The sequence below is a fragment of the Pinus tabuliformis genome, chromosome 8 (genome assembly GCF_031772625.1).
Source record: "Pinus tabuliformis cultivar Carrire ecotype Pingquan chromosome 8, CPIR1, whole genome shotgun sequence".
Lineage (NCBI taxonomy): Eukaryota > Viridiplantae > Streptophyta > Pinopsida > Pinales > Pinaceae > Pinus > Pinus tabuliformis.
The window spans coordinates 429,249,248-429,263,522 of record NC_142294.1 but is presented as its reverse complement, the minus strand read 5'-3'; positions in this window follow the sequence as shown (position 1 = coordinate 429,263,522).

Below are 14,275 nucleotides of genomic sequence, written 5' to 3'. Positions count from 1 at the left end.
GGCAACTAGGGCCAAACTCCATGTGGGTCGGCTTATTTATGGCAGCTGATATTTTTATTGGATCCCTCTTGTCGAGAGGTGTAGGATTGATCCAAAGATCATCCGATTCCAATAAGTATTTATGGAGATACAATTTTTTTTTTTTTTATGAAATTATTATCAAGCCGACCAACTATTATGTAGGCTCTACAAGCCCAACCGACGTGTCTATTCATCATCCTCGCTTTAGTATAAATAGAAGAGTTTTGATGCCAATTGGCACACTCATTCTTGATGTGATCTCCTCTCCACGTCTTGGGTTTTTGGAAGGAGAATCACAAAAAGAGTACGCTGGTCCATACGCTGTTTATGAAAACATCTGTTCATAATATACGCTGTTCACATTGGATACGTCGTGGATGCTATACGCTAGTTTCATGTAGTCATGGGATCACGCTGATTATACGCAGCCCTAGCAATATACACAGATATTCATACGATGGCATGGGAGGAGTGCACACACTATCCATGATGGATTACACGCTGTACATGATGAGGAATGCAGACATGGAGACATTCATGCGATGTAATGGGATATGCTGTAACATATACTTATAGCACCTCTCTCGCTGACATTAAGACACTAAGCAACGTAGCATAATACTGTTATGCATATGCTGATATGTATACGCAGAGACTGAAATCTAACGCAGTTATGGCATACGCTGTCATGTATATGCAGAGACTGATATCTAACGCAGTCATAGCATACGCTGTTATGTATACGCTGAAATCTAACGCAGTTATGGCATACGCTGTTCTTGAAAGACCTAGCCACAGTTCATGAAGAGATACATGGAGACATATACGCTGTCCGGAAGACATACATCCACGCAGTTTACGCTATCATGAAGTCAATATATGCTCAGGTATGGAAACCCTATCCACGATGGATCCATTGTCATAACACGCTGATCATTCAACGTGATGCCTGGAATAGCAGCAGCCCTAAATTGGATCCGTTGTCATATGGAATCATTACATGCAGCCAATGTGATGCCTGGAATAGCAGCAGCCCTAAATTGGATCCATTGTCATATGGAATCATTACATGCAGCCAATGTGATGCCTGGAACAGCTGCTGTCATAAATTCATAACACGCAGTTAATAAAGGGTCCATACGCAGTCATGAAGATACCCTTACACACAGTTCATATATACGATGTTCAACGTTTCTCATGTTATTACACGTTGTTCATATGTCATATATATATACGTTGTTCATGTTATGCACAGAGATATCCATATGCAGTCATAACAACAATCAAGGTATGGGGCCGTTGTAAATTCCTATAGCCGCAGTCATGCACTCACAATGACAAGGATCATGAGCAATGATGGTTACAATATCAACATAATGAGAATGATAAGAATGATCCATCTCCGATCATGATGGGCATGGGCAACAAGATGATGCTAAGAGTAGATGAGAGCAACTTAGTCATAGGGTTGCATGATGATAGAGGATGCAACATAAAAGGCAGCAAGATAATTAATAAGATCATGGACATGGGCAGCATGATGATAATCATGATTAGTGTAGCATGGTGCAGTATGCAGTGGTGCAGCAAGAGAACTAGATGCAGCATGATGATAGGTGAAGGAGTCACCTTGGAGAATCAGTTGAAGCAGAATGTCTTCAACTGATCTCATCATTATACGAAATGATCTATGCTAGATCTAGATAAGTCAAAGTGTTGACTTCTGTTGTAAATGTACTCTCTCTCTCTGCTGAACTTTGAAGATAAAAGAAGATTTGATCAAAGGGTTTCCCCACACATTGTGGGGTTTGTCCCTGGCTCGCGCCACATCTTGTGTCCTCTTGTCTTGGCTTGTCTTCTGCGATTTATACTTATGTTCTATCTGCAGTTTATCTTAATGCTGATGTGATTGCTAACTGTGAAAATTTAAATAAATTGCTCTAGCATAGAACATACCTAAACTTAACATGGTATCAGAGCTGAGGTGAAGACAATGCCCAAGCAAGAGTGAAAGAGCAATCACCGAAGACAGTTGGGACAAGACAGAAGGATCAATGGGTTCCTCATAATTCACCTAGGGTGAAGTTGAAGCAGAGAATGTTATTAGAATGGCATAGTAGAAGTTTCTGATGGCCCATCTAAAGATCACTTCATTGGGAAGTTCGGATCTAAGGGTGGAAGGAAAGGCAGATGCCTTATTGAAATAAGTTCGGCCGTTATGCAAAGGAGTGTCCAAATGGCAGAGACACATCTCTTGATGAAGATAACAATCATTCTTGGGACATCTTCAATGATCAAAGGAATGACTGGTAATGCAGGTCATCAAGGAAATGGTCGACTCTTCCACGAAAGCAAGGAACCCCAGAATCTCTTTTATGTACCTAATCACAAGAAGAACCTGATGTCCATCTTGGAAATGGAAGTCAAAGGTTACAGGATGGCACTTATCAATGGAAAGGTACGTATTTGAAAATAGATCTTTCAAAGATGTTTTTGAGTTCAGGGTTGTGTCAAGTTGCACGAAGTCCACTGGGGACCATGTCCATTAACTCAGCACTGGAGGTCTGTGAGTCAGATGGTGACTTGGATGCCTGAATTCAAAAAGGAGCATGAAGGTACATGTCTGAAATGTACCGAAGGAAAATATTATAAGGGGACCATTCCCCTCATGCAACAGGTCCACAGGTTTGGAACAACCCGAGGAGTTTGAGAATCATGATCAGGGAATCTCATGTATACAGGTGGAAGAAAGCCCTCTATGGCTTGAAGCAAAACACCTCGGGCGTAGTATGAGAGGATTGATAGCTATCTAATGCAGCTGAGATTCACTAGGAGTGAAACCGATCCAAACCATTACTCAAAGGTTGTGGATGATAAACCTCTCATACCGGCACCTATGTCTAACAGGTGCAGACCCTCTCATTTATAGGAGACAGAGGGAGTTGGATTCTGAATGTGGGAAGATAAGTTGCAAGCTTGTGACTACCTCGAGGATTTTAACTTTCAAGAAGTTATATGGTAGTGATGTCGGACCTGATTTGGGAAATGCCTCTGAGTTTCATAAACTCATTCGCATTGATGTTCTTGGAGAACCTCCATCCAGACATATGTGTTGCAGTTAGCATGGTGAGCTCATATTTGGTTGAGCCTCACTGGATTGGTGCTAAGAATCTTCTGAGATATCTTCAGGGCACAATCTATCATGGATTGAGATACACTGCCAGAAATATGAAACCACATGATTATTTGAATGATGAGTGGGCATGTAGTGTGGAGGATCACTAGAGCACTTCTTAGTGCTGTTTCTCTTTGGAATCTGCCTCGATATCCTGGATGAGCAGGAAGCAGAAGTAGGTGACTCTGAGCACCACCAAGGCAGAATACATTACTGCTAGTATGGCCTTCTGTGAGGCAGTCTGGTTGCTGAAGCTCTTCAGTGAGCTATTTGTACACATGATGAATACCACTGTGATTCTCTGTGACAACCAGAGGTGGGATTTGATTATTGAAAAATCCCATATTCGACGATTGCTCCAGTAGGTAGACATCAGATACTGCCTTATCTGGGATATGGTAAGTCAATGAGCAAGGAGGCTCCATCACATTAAGATGATGTACATGTTAATACACTTTGTCAGAGCCCCGGGGAAAGATCAAATTTGTGATTTTCCCAACAACTTGGAGTCGTCAAGAAACCCTTGTACAAGGGTCCTGCATGTTGCATACATTGAGCTCTGGGAGCTTTGAGGGCTTGCAGTTCTTACTGGAGCAACATACGACCACAGGGTGACTCACCCTCCCCTAGTGGTGCGCATTGGAACAAGATGATTCGCTCTCTTGTGGGACAAGATGATTCGCTCTCTTGTGGAACAGGATGATTCGCTCTCCTGTGTAGCAGGATGATTAGTTCTCCTGTGAGGCCTGGATTGATGTGTTCTCCATGGCAGCCTGGATTGATGTGTTCTCCATGGCGATTGTAGCAGGATTGATGTGTTCTCCTGTGAGGACAGGATTTATTAAGTTCTCCTGATGAGGCATCCTACCCATGCAGTCTGGGACTCATGGGAAGTACCTCTCATTTGATCAATGAGCAGGGAAATGAAGTTAGGGACCATAGTAGTACCGATGGATGCATCGTTGTATCTACCATACTCCCTACGCTAGGATGACCTCCATTGATCTGGGATCAATGATATTGGTCTCGGACCAGTGGTAGGAGTTGTACCTACTATGACACTGACTTCGGGTCGGTTGAGACTGGTCTGGGACCAATGGTACATACTCTGAGACTGACTTCATGTCAGTGCAGGACTGGTCTGGGACCAGTGAGAGTCGTACATACTATGACGCTGACTTCGAGTCGGTTGAGACTGGTCTGGGACCAGTAGTACACTCTCTGAGCCTGCGATACTGGTCTGGGACCAGTGGTAGGAGTTGTACCTACTATGACATTGACTTCAGGTTGGTTGAGACTGGTCTGGGACTAGTGGTACATACTCTGAGACTGACTTCATGTCAGTGCAGTACTGGTCTGGGACCAGTGAGAGTAGTACATACTATGACGCTGACTTCGGGTCGGTTGAGACTGGTCTGGGACTAGTGGTACACTCTCTAAGACTGCGATACTGGTCTGGGACTAGTGGTAGGAGTGGTACTTACTATGAAGCTGACTTCGAGTCAGTTGAGACTGGTCTGGGACAAGTGGTATGCACTCTGAGACTGAATTCGGGTTAGTGGAGAATGATATGACTCATTCTCGATCAATTCTTCTTCTTCATAATTAAGCGGAGATGAGCAGAGCATAGCAGAGCCAGCAGAGCAAAGCTAGCAGAGCTAAGCTGAGCAGAGCAGAGCAAAGCTAGCAGAGCTGAGTTGAGCAAAGTAAAGCAGAGCCAACAGAGCTGAGCAGAGTAGAGCAGAGCTAACTCTGTTGAGCTGAACAGATCAGAGCAGAGCCAGTAGAGCCAGTAGAGCTGAGCAGAGCTGGGCAGAGCAGTGCAAGGCACTGATGGCCGAGATAGTATAGTCGGACATATGGATCAGCAGATGGAGTTCTCCCTAGTTGAGAGGGAGTGTTAAATTGGCAACTAGGGCCAAACTCCATGTGGGTCGGCTTATTTATGGCAGCTGATATTTTTATTGGATCCCTCTTGTCGAGAGGTGTAGGATTGATCCAAAGATCATCCAATTCCAATAAGTATTTATGGAGATATGAATTTATTTTGTTTATGAAATTATTATCAAGCTGACCAACTATTATGTAGGCTCTAGAAGCCCAACCGACGTGTCTATTCATCATCCTCGCTTTAGTATAAATAGAAGAGTTTTGATGTCAATTGGCACACTCATTCTTGATGTGATCTCCTCTCCACGTCTTGGGTTTTTGGAAGGAGAATCACAAAAAGAGTACGCTGGTCCATACGCTGTTTATGAAAACATCTGTTCATAATATACGCTGTTCACATTGGATATGTCATGGATGCTATACGCTGGTTTCATGTAGTCATGGGATCACGCTGATTATACGCAGCCCTAGCAATATACACAGATATTCATACGATGGCATGGGAGGAGTGCACACGCTGTCCATGATGGATTATACGCTGTACATGATGAGGAATGCAGACATGGAGACATTCATGCGATGTAATGGGATATGCTGTAACATATACTTACAACACCTCTCTCGCTGACATTAAGACACTAAGCAACGTAGCATAATATTGTTATGCATATGCTGATATGTATACGCAGAGACTGAAATCTAACGCAGTTATGGCATACGCTGTCATGTATATGCAGAGACTGATATCTAACACAGTCATAGCATACGCTGTTATGTATACGCTGAAATCTAACGCAGTTATGGCATACGCTGTTCTTGAAAGACCTAGCCACAGTTCATGAAGAGATACATGGAGACATATACGCTGTTCGGAAGACATACATCCACGCAGTTTACGCTATCATGAAGTCAATATATGCTCAGGTATGGAAACCCTATCCACGATGGATCCGTTGTCATAACACGTTGATCATTCAACGTGATGCCTGGAATAGTCGCAACCCTAAATTGGATCCATTGTCATATGGAATCATTACATGCAGCCAATGTGATGCCTTGAACAACTGCTGTCATAAATTCATAACACACAGTTAATAAAGGGTCCATACGCAGTCATGAAGATACCCTAGGGGGTGACCGTTCAAGAGAGCAATTTAAAAGAATATAAATGAGATAAAGCTGGTATACAGAACTTACTTTTCAAATCTCGTAGCTTTCTGGAAATAAAAGTCTGACTCTCTACTTCTTTCTTCTCAGGGAACATGCACGACTCTTACACGACCTCTCCTCCACGAGTCTTTACTCCAGCGCCTTACAGTTCAACCTCTTTCGAAAAACAAAAACTATCCTCAGACGTGCAGAACTGTCCTCAGACAAACGGCCCAGTAGGCTCGATATTAATAAAAAGCAAGAACAGAATACAAAGCTTATTACAACAGAAGCGTCTCAGAGTTCATTACAACACATATGCTCTCAATCGAACGATGATCTGAACTCATGAAGACTCCTTCTTAAATAGACCTAAAACAAATCTAAACTTAGCTAAGACATGACATAAAGTAGAAATAATTGAGGGTCCTATCGGTATCTTTTTCCACCGATGGTGTCTACTCAATCTTTCTTTTGTACAAAAGATTCCTGTCACAACATATAACCAACATTATTACATTGCTGACAAGAGATTCTTTTACCAGATTCTCTTACCAGGGTCCCATTGGACTCCTATTCTCCCATAAATCTTCTTCTGACAATCCAGCGGATGGTTCGTACTCATCAATGAGCTGTCGATGGTATCTATTCATAAGTCGGTCATACTGTTCTTCGATTCCTTCATTTGGATCTTGTGCATCTGTCATTTCTTCTTTTTCTTTTGGCGACCTTGTCATACGGCAAGATGCTGCAGATGACGATTATCCCTTTATAATATTTGTTTTGATTCTGTGAAGTCCTGGCTGTTGTGGTGTATGCATCAATTCTTGTTTCTCCCACTTGTTCAAAAAAGGAAGAGCACTTATTTCAATATCCAGAAAAGAATCTTTAAAAGCATTGCATGTTGTCGGTGATCTTTGTACTGCCAATTCTACCCCATCTAATGATTCCCATTTGAATATCTGAAACATATTGGTGGAACTCTCGATAGAGTGTTGAATCCATAACCTGCAGTTTTCACTCAAACAGTCTCTATGCTGCCATCCTAACTCAAAAATCATTGACGTGCATATCCTTTTGGATATCATCAAACTAATAATGTGGACGACATTATTGTTCCAGTTTGGAGATAAAACTGAGATGGTGATTAATGCCCTTTGATTAATTGCAAATTTTAAAGCTTTTGGCTAACCTTGTAGATTATCTATTTTATTAAGAATTTGAATTTTCTCTACCAGTCTCAAATTGCCAAACTCGTGGAACCATTTAGCATGCTGTTTGATTAACTCTTGATTGTTACCAGTTTCAGAATTACCAATCCTTTCATGACTGAATACTTGAGAAAAAGGATTTGGTTCTATGCTGTCTCTAATTCTTAAACTATGAAAATCCCATGGATAAGAAAATGTCTTCAAATACTGTGAGGATCTTTGTATGCACTGGGATACTCTGGTAACTTGGATTTTTCTGCATTTTCCTTCTTGGATTCTCCAATCTGCAAAGGTTTCAAATATTTCATACTGAGGGAAAGTATCAGTATTTGCATAATTCTCATCAATCCTTTGAAGGAAAGAGGATTCTAGTTCTTCAAATATATCTGGAATTCTTAAAGAAAGCAGATATTTTATCATCTCCTCTTTTATGGGAATTTCTTCTAGATCCAAAATCTTGGCACCTGTGAAAAGACTATAGGCAAAATCAACACTTCCTATGATCTGATAATAATTCAAAATTTTGAGTGTCCAGATCATTTCTTGTGTGTATACACTAGACCATAAATCAGATAAGCTTCTGAAGAAAAGCTTAACCTTCATATTTGGTAAAGAAAAGACTTTCACCAAGTTTTCATCAAGGCCTAAAGATATGCCCAAATTCTTTGACTGCCATGCTTGGCATCTTCTGATCCACCAATTTCTCCTTAGTCTAAGACCGACCACTTTCTTGATTTCATCTGTCACAAAACTTGCATAATTTTCTAAGATTCTAAATCTATCTACAAAAGTGGCAAAACTATCATCTGCAGGGCTTTTACCTGGAATCTCAAAAACTGAATATTTACAGGTTATGAACATTTTACTCATATCTCTGGTTAGAACGTCTGTCAAGAAATTTGAGTTGCCTGGTATCCACTCAACTTCAAATTCAAATTGCTGAAACCAGATTTGCCAGGCCAAAATTCTGCCTTTTGCAAGTTGTCTTGAAATCTTTGCTGATAGAAAATATTTAAAATTTTTGGAGTCTGTTCTGATTAAAAACTTAACTGGGGTTAAATATACCTCAAATCGCTGAATTCCGTTGAAGATGGCTAAGGTTTCTTTTTCAGCTATGAAGTAGTTTTTCTAACTTGCTGTAAACTCCCCAGAAGCATATCCACACAAATTTTCTTCAATCTCTCCTTTACTATTTCTTCTTTGTTCTAAAAGTACAGCTGACCAAAAATCAAGTGAAGCATCAGTTTGTAAAATTAATAAACCGTCACCTGGTGGTTGAAGCTTTGGTAGATGCTGACATTCTTCTTTGAGCTTCTTTACTGCTTCAGTAGCTTCTTCTGACCATCCTCCGTTGGTGTATCTTCTTATAGGAGCTGTCTTTTCTGAGAGATTTGGGATGTATTTGTGCAAGTAATTCAGAACTCCAATAAATCTTTGAATTGCCTTTTTGTCCTTCAGTTCATCAGGAAACTGTGTCAATTTAGTTAGCACATGGGGCTGCATTTGAATAGAACCATTTGCAACATTTATCCCCAAAAAATCAATGCTATCCTGAAATAAGGACATCTTAGTTCTTGACAAAACAATGCCATGATTTTTAACTTCTTCAAGAAAAATCTCTAGATGTTTCAAATGAGTATGTACATCTGGACTATGAATCAAAATATCATCTATATATGTAACTATGAAATCATATTTAGCAAAAATATAATCCATCCTTCTTTGGAAGAAGGCTGGAGAATTCTTCAAACCGAATGGAACAACTTTCCACTGATAAAATCCTGCTGGACATATGAAAGCTGTTTTATGTCTGTCCTCTGGCTGAATCTGTATCTGATAGTAACTTGACTTCATATCAAATTTACTAAACACCTTACTATGTTGAATATTTTGCATAATCACTTCTGGTCTTGGCAATGGGTAATTAAAATTCTGAGTAATGGCATTAAGAGGTTTGTAGATGATAACCATCTGTGGTTTACCTCTTACTATCTCAGAATGATTTCTGACTAAAAAAGCAGAGCATGCATAATGAGATTCACTGGGTTCTATAAGTTGCATCTTTAGTAGTTCTTGAATTTGATTCCTCATTTCTTGTTCATCAGATGGTGTACAAGGAATCACTTTTCCTTTTACTCCATTGTCATGTAAGGTGACTATTTCCTGCATCGGACTCTCAGTTTCCCAAAACTGCTGTGGGTTGTCCGAACAGCTTTCTAGAAGTCTCTAGTAGATATCTCTCTGTTCTGTAGACCAATTTTCTTCAATGCATGCTGATTGTTTGTTTATCTTTTCTTCTCTAGCTTCATAAATTTGTAGGACCTCTTGCCAGTCATTTGAATCTTTAGACGGCCTTCTAGTTCCCACTTTCTTTTGGCTATTTTCGCGCCTAGCTTCAGAATTTGCAATGCTTAGCCTAGGCACAGATATAGCTTTTTTCTTCAAATTTATTATCAGCTTATCTTGGCTGATAGTTACTGGAAGCACAGAGTTTATAAATGGCATGCCTAACATCAAACTTGCTGAAGGGTCATAGTGCTGAATTGCTGAGATTTTTACAATACTCCCCCCAACTTTTAAAGAAATATTGTCTACATAATGTGTGAGCTGGACAGATCCTCCAATTGTTTCTGAAACTAGTATATTCTTTAATGGTTTCCAGAGAGGTTTGAACAAAGATGGTCTAGCTAGATTATTTGATCCTCCAGTGTCTACAAATGCATCTACTGAAATCCATTCATTTCTGACTTGTACTTCCACTGGGATATAAATCAAGCTTTCTGTTTTGACAATCTTTTTCAGCAATGTGTTTTGTTCATTTCTTGTAATCTCTGGTAAAGGTATACTAGTAGATGGTGCAATTTTCTTTTCGAATGGACATAAAGAATTTAATTGAGGCAAAGATGATGCAATTTGTTTACCTTTATTTGGTCTTTCTGATATTTCTGCTTCTTCTGATTCTTCTTCAGAATTGGATTCTGGGTCTGAATCATCTTCTGTCTCACTTGATGACACAACAGTTGAAGAACTTTCAATTTCACTATAGTGCTGTTCACTAGAAAAATCATCTTCAGAACAATTCAAACAAATATTCATTTTCTGTACAGGCTCTTCATCTTCATTATCTGAAACTTCTGTAAGAATATATACATCAGAAATTTCTTCATCTGATTCTACTACAGACCAATCATCTTGAAATTCTTCAATATCTATACAAGCTTTGAGTTTACTGGATGATTTCTGAGGACACTTTCTGGCAAAATGTCCTTCCTTTTTACAAATGAAACAACAATTGTTGTTTCTTGGAGTAGTTCTCTTTTTCAAATATCTGAATTTTTTGAAAGGTCTCTTCGGGTTCGATACTCTTTTGGGTTTGTATCTACCATACCTTTTTTATTTCTTCTTCATTGATTTAAAAGGCGTCCATGGTAGCATAGTTTTGCAGACATCTGAACTTGGGGTGATGCAATGTGCCTTCTTCTGCCAACATAGATATTTGACCTTTTCTGACACTCTGAACAAAAGATCAACCCAATAAACTTGTTCTAAGCTTTTCATTTGAACCTCAAGATCTTTCATTATCAGATCTCCTAAGTTTCCTGGTAATTTTGATAAATAGGAAACTTTTGAGCAATATCATTGAACAGATTAGCTTTAAAGACTCTAGCCATAAAATCTTTACTGAATTGATCTAAATATTTTGGATCTTTTAGTTCCATACGGCTAAGGTCAGTCAATAGCTGTTTCTTTTCATCTTTTGGTTCTGGCATAAACTGAGTTTTCAACAGCATTTCTAATGTAGCTAAACCTGCTTCCATGACTGCTATTCTCTCTGCTTCTGTTCCTCCCATCCACCAGTCGAATACTATTCCTTCCATCCTCTTTTCTGCTAGAATCATGATAGACACATTGTCTAATCTTGTTGTGACCTGCATTTGATATAAGGCTCCTATCCAGATTCTAATAGACTCACCGGGATTGGATGAGTTATCTAGATCTAGAATGTAACCACTAGAATTTGTAGCAAACAAATCTTCTTCAATTCTAGGATACTTAACAGCTTCTTTCAGGATGTGAGCTTTATTTTGATTTTTTATTGATGGCATAATAAAGGATGGAAACTTTATTGCATCTTGTTCCAAAGTCATGACTTCCTTCTTAGCTTCAAAAGGTTTTTCTGCTTTGAACGTTCTAGAAGATCCACTGGTTAACTTTCCAGTGTCTCTGGAAGTCCCTTCTCCATCACTTGTTTCTGGTGCTTCTTCTTCTAAATCCCAATAGTTTGGGGCTGTCATATCTACATGAAATTTAGGAAATTTCTTGGCCTTTTTCTTCATTTTTCTTTTTCTTCTCTCCTCTCTTTCTCTTTTTTCTTCCTGTTGCTCTTCATACAACAATTTTAGATTTGCATTTATCAATTCTGCTTGTTGTCCTAAATTATCTAGAACATCTTCGGCATGGGAACACCAAGTAGTCAAATAATTTCCTACTTGATATACCTGCTCCAAATCATTAGGCTCTTGAGAGTCATGTTCTAGCGAAGGTGCACAGTCTGCTCTTGTAGCGGGCTGTTTGGACAATGATGAAGAGACACAAAATTTTGTTTTTGGTGGCCATTTTCCTCCTCTGACAAATCTTTTATTTGCATACCTATATTCTTCCATAGGTGGATAAGTATGTACATGAGTTCTAAACATTTTATTTACAGCTAAAAATGGTTTTTCTTCAGGTATATACAATTGTTTTTCAAACCGGGGTGTATTTGTGGAAGTAGACGGCTATTCTTCTGGTATGGATAACTGTCTATAAAAGGACTTTCTTCCACTTTGGACTGGACTTTCTACTGGTAATACGTGTTTCTCTGGCAAAACTATTGGCTTAGGAATTCTTGGGTAAATAGATTGATTTGGAATAATTTTCACCCCTCCATCTTCAAGAGCCAATCTTTTAATTTTGCTGCTGGCATTATCTGAAGCCAAAGACTTATATTGGATGTACCAGTGATCGGGTAGTGTTTCCTTATCATAATGCACACCTTCAATCTATGCATTTCCTATCCCAACTGTCACACAGTCTTTCAACACCGGCTGTTTTAGTTTAGGATGTACTGTATTTGTTAACTGAAAGGAAGTTTGAACAATTACAGATAAGAATTCACTCTCATCTGCCATAGACTGTCCTTGCACTCCTATCAAGGCTTTCCAACATTCTTTAAGATGAATATCTGTCAGACTAATAGCATAATCAGGATAAATTGTTCCATACTGACATCCAGACATCAAATTTCCCAATATTGTCCCTATTCTGGCATGATCATATTCATTGTGCCTTGAATGAAACAATTCTGCTATGCAGGGAGTATTTAATCCATGTCTAAATAAAGGGTCCAAACCAATCCTTATAGCTCCAAAGTGTAAATAATAAAATCTTCCTTCCTTAGCATATTTTCTAAACTTTTTTATTTCATCTTCTGAGAATATATTTAACCCTATTATCTGCACATGTGGACCTTTAATTCTGATCTTAACTTCAACTTCTTTGAAGTAATATTTCTTCAAAAGCTTAAACATCATTGGAACCGGATAGACTTCTTTAGTATCTAAGGCAGGGGGGTTCCAGCTTTCTGGTTCTTCAACTTGTTCATGTTCATTTATATCTGACTCAACAGATCTATTTTCTACTTCAGATATTGACCTTTTATCAATGGTAGAGAAAGATCTTAAAAATCTAGCCATCACAGAGTGGTATAATTCTATTCCAGAAATTGACTGATAGAGCTTTTATCTACTCAGCACAATGTATAACAAAGATGCTTTTCAAAGGCTGCCTGGCTCATCTCAAGTTCTGTCTATAGAATTATACAGGGTCGTTTCAAGTCTCTGATACCAAATTAGGGGGTGACCGTTCAACAGAGCAATTTAAAAGAATATAAACGAGATAAAGCTGGTATACAGAACTTACTTTTCAAATCACACACAGTTGTTCATATATACGATGTTCAACGTTGCTCATGTTATTACACGCTGTTCATATGTCATATATATGTATGTTGTTCATGTTATGCACAGAGATATCCATATACAGTCATAACAACAATCAAGATATGGGGCCATTGTAAATTCCTATAGCCGCAGTCATGCACTCACAATGACAAGGATCATGAGCAATGATGGTTATAGTATCAACATAATGAGAATGATAAGAATGATCCGTCTTCGATCATGATGGGCATGGGCATCAAGATGATGCTAAGAGTAGATGAGAGCAGCTTAGTCATAGGGCTGCATGATGATAGAGGATGCAACATAAAAGGCAGCAAGATAATTAATAAGATCATGGACATGGGCAGCATGACGATAATCATTATTAGTGCAGCATGGTGCAGTATGCAGTGGTGCAGCAAGAGAACCAGATGCAGCACGATGATAGGTGAAGGAGTCACCTTGGAGAATTAGTTAAAGCAGAATGTCTTCAACTGATCTCATCATTATACGAAATGATCTATGCTAGATCTAGATAAGTCAAAGTGTTGACTTCTGTTGTAAATGTACTCTCTCTCTCTGCTGAACTTTGAAGATAAAAGAAGATTTGATCAAAGGGTTTCCCCACACATTGTGGGGTTTGTCCCTGGCTCGCGCCACATCTTGTGTCCTCTTGTCTTGGCTTGTCTTCTACGATTTATACTTATGTTCTATCTGTAGTTTATCTTAATGTTGATGTGATTGCTAACTGTGAAAATTTAAATAAATTGCTCTAGCGTAGAACATACCTAAACTTAACATAATGCCTTCATTAGACACTATGTTTTCATTTCTTTTGAAAGGTTGAA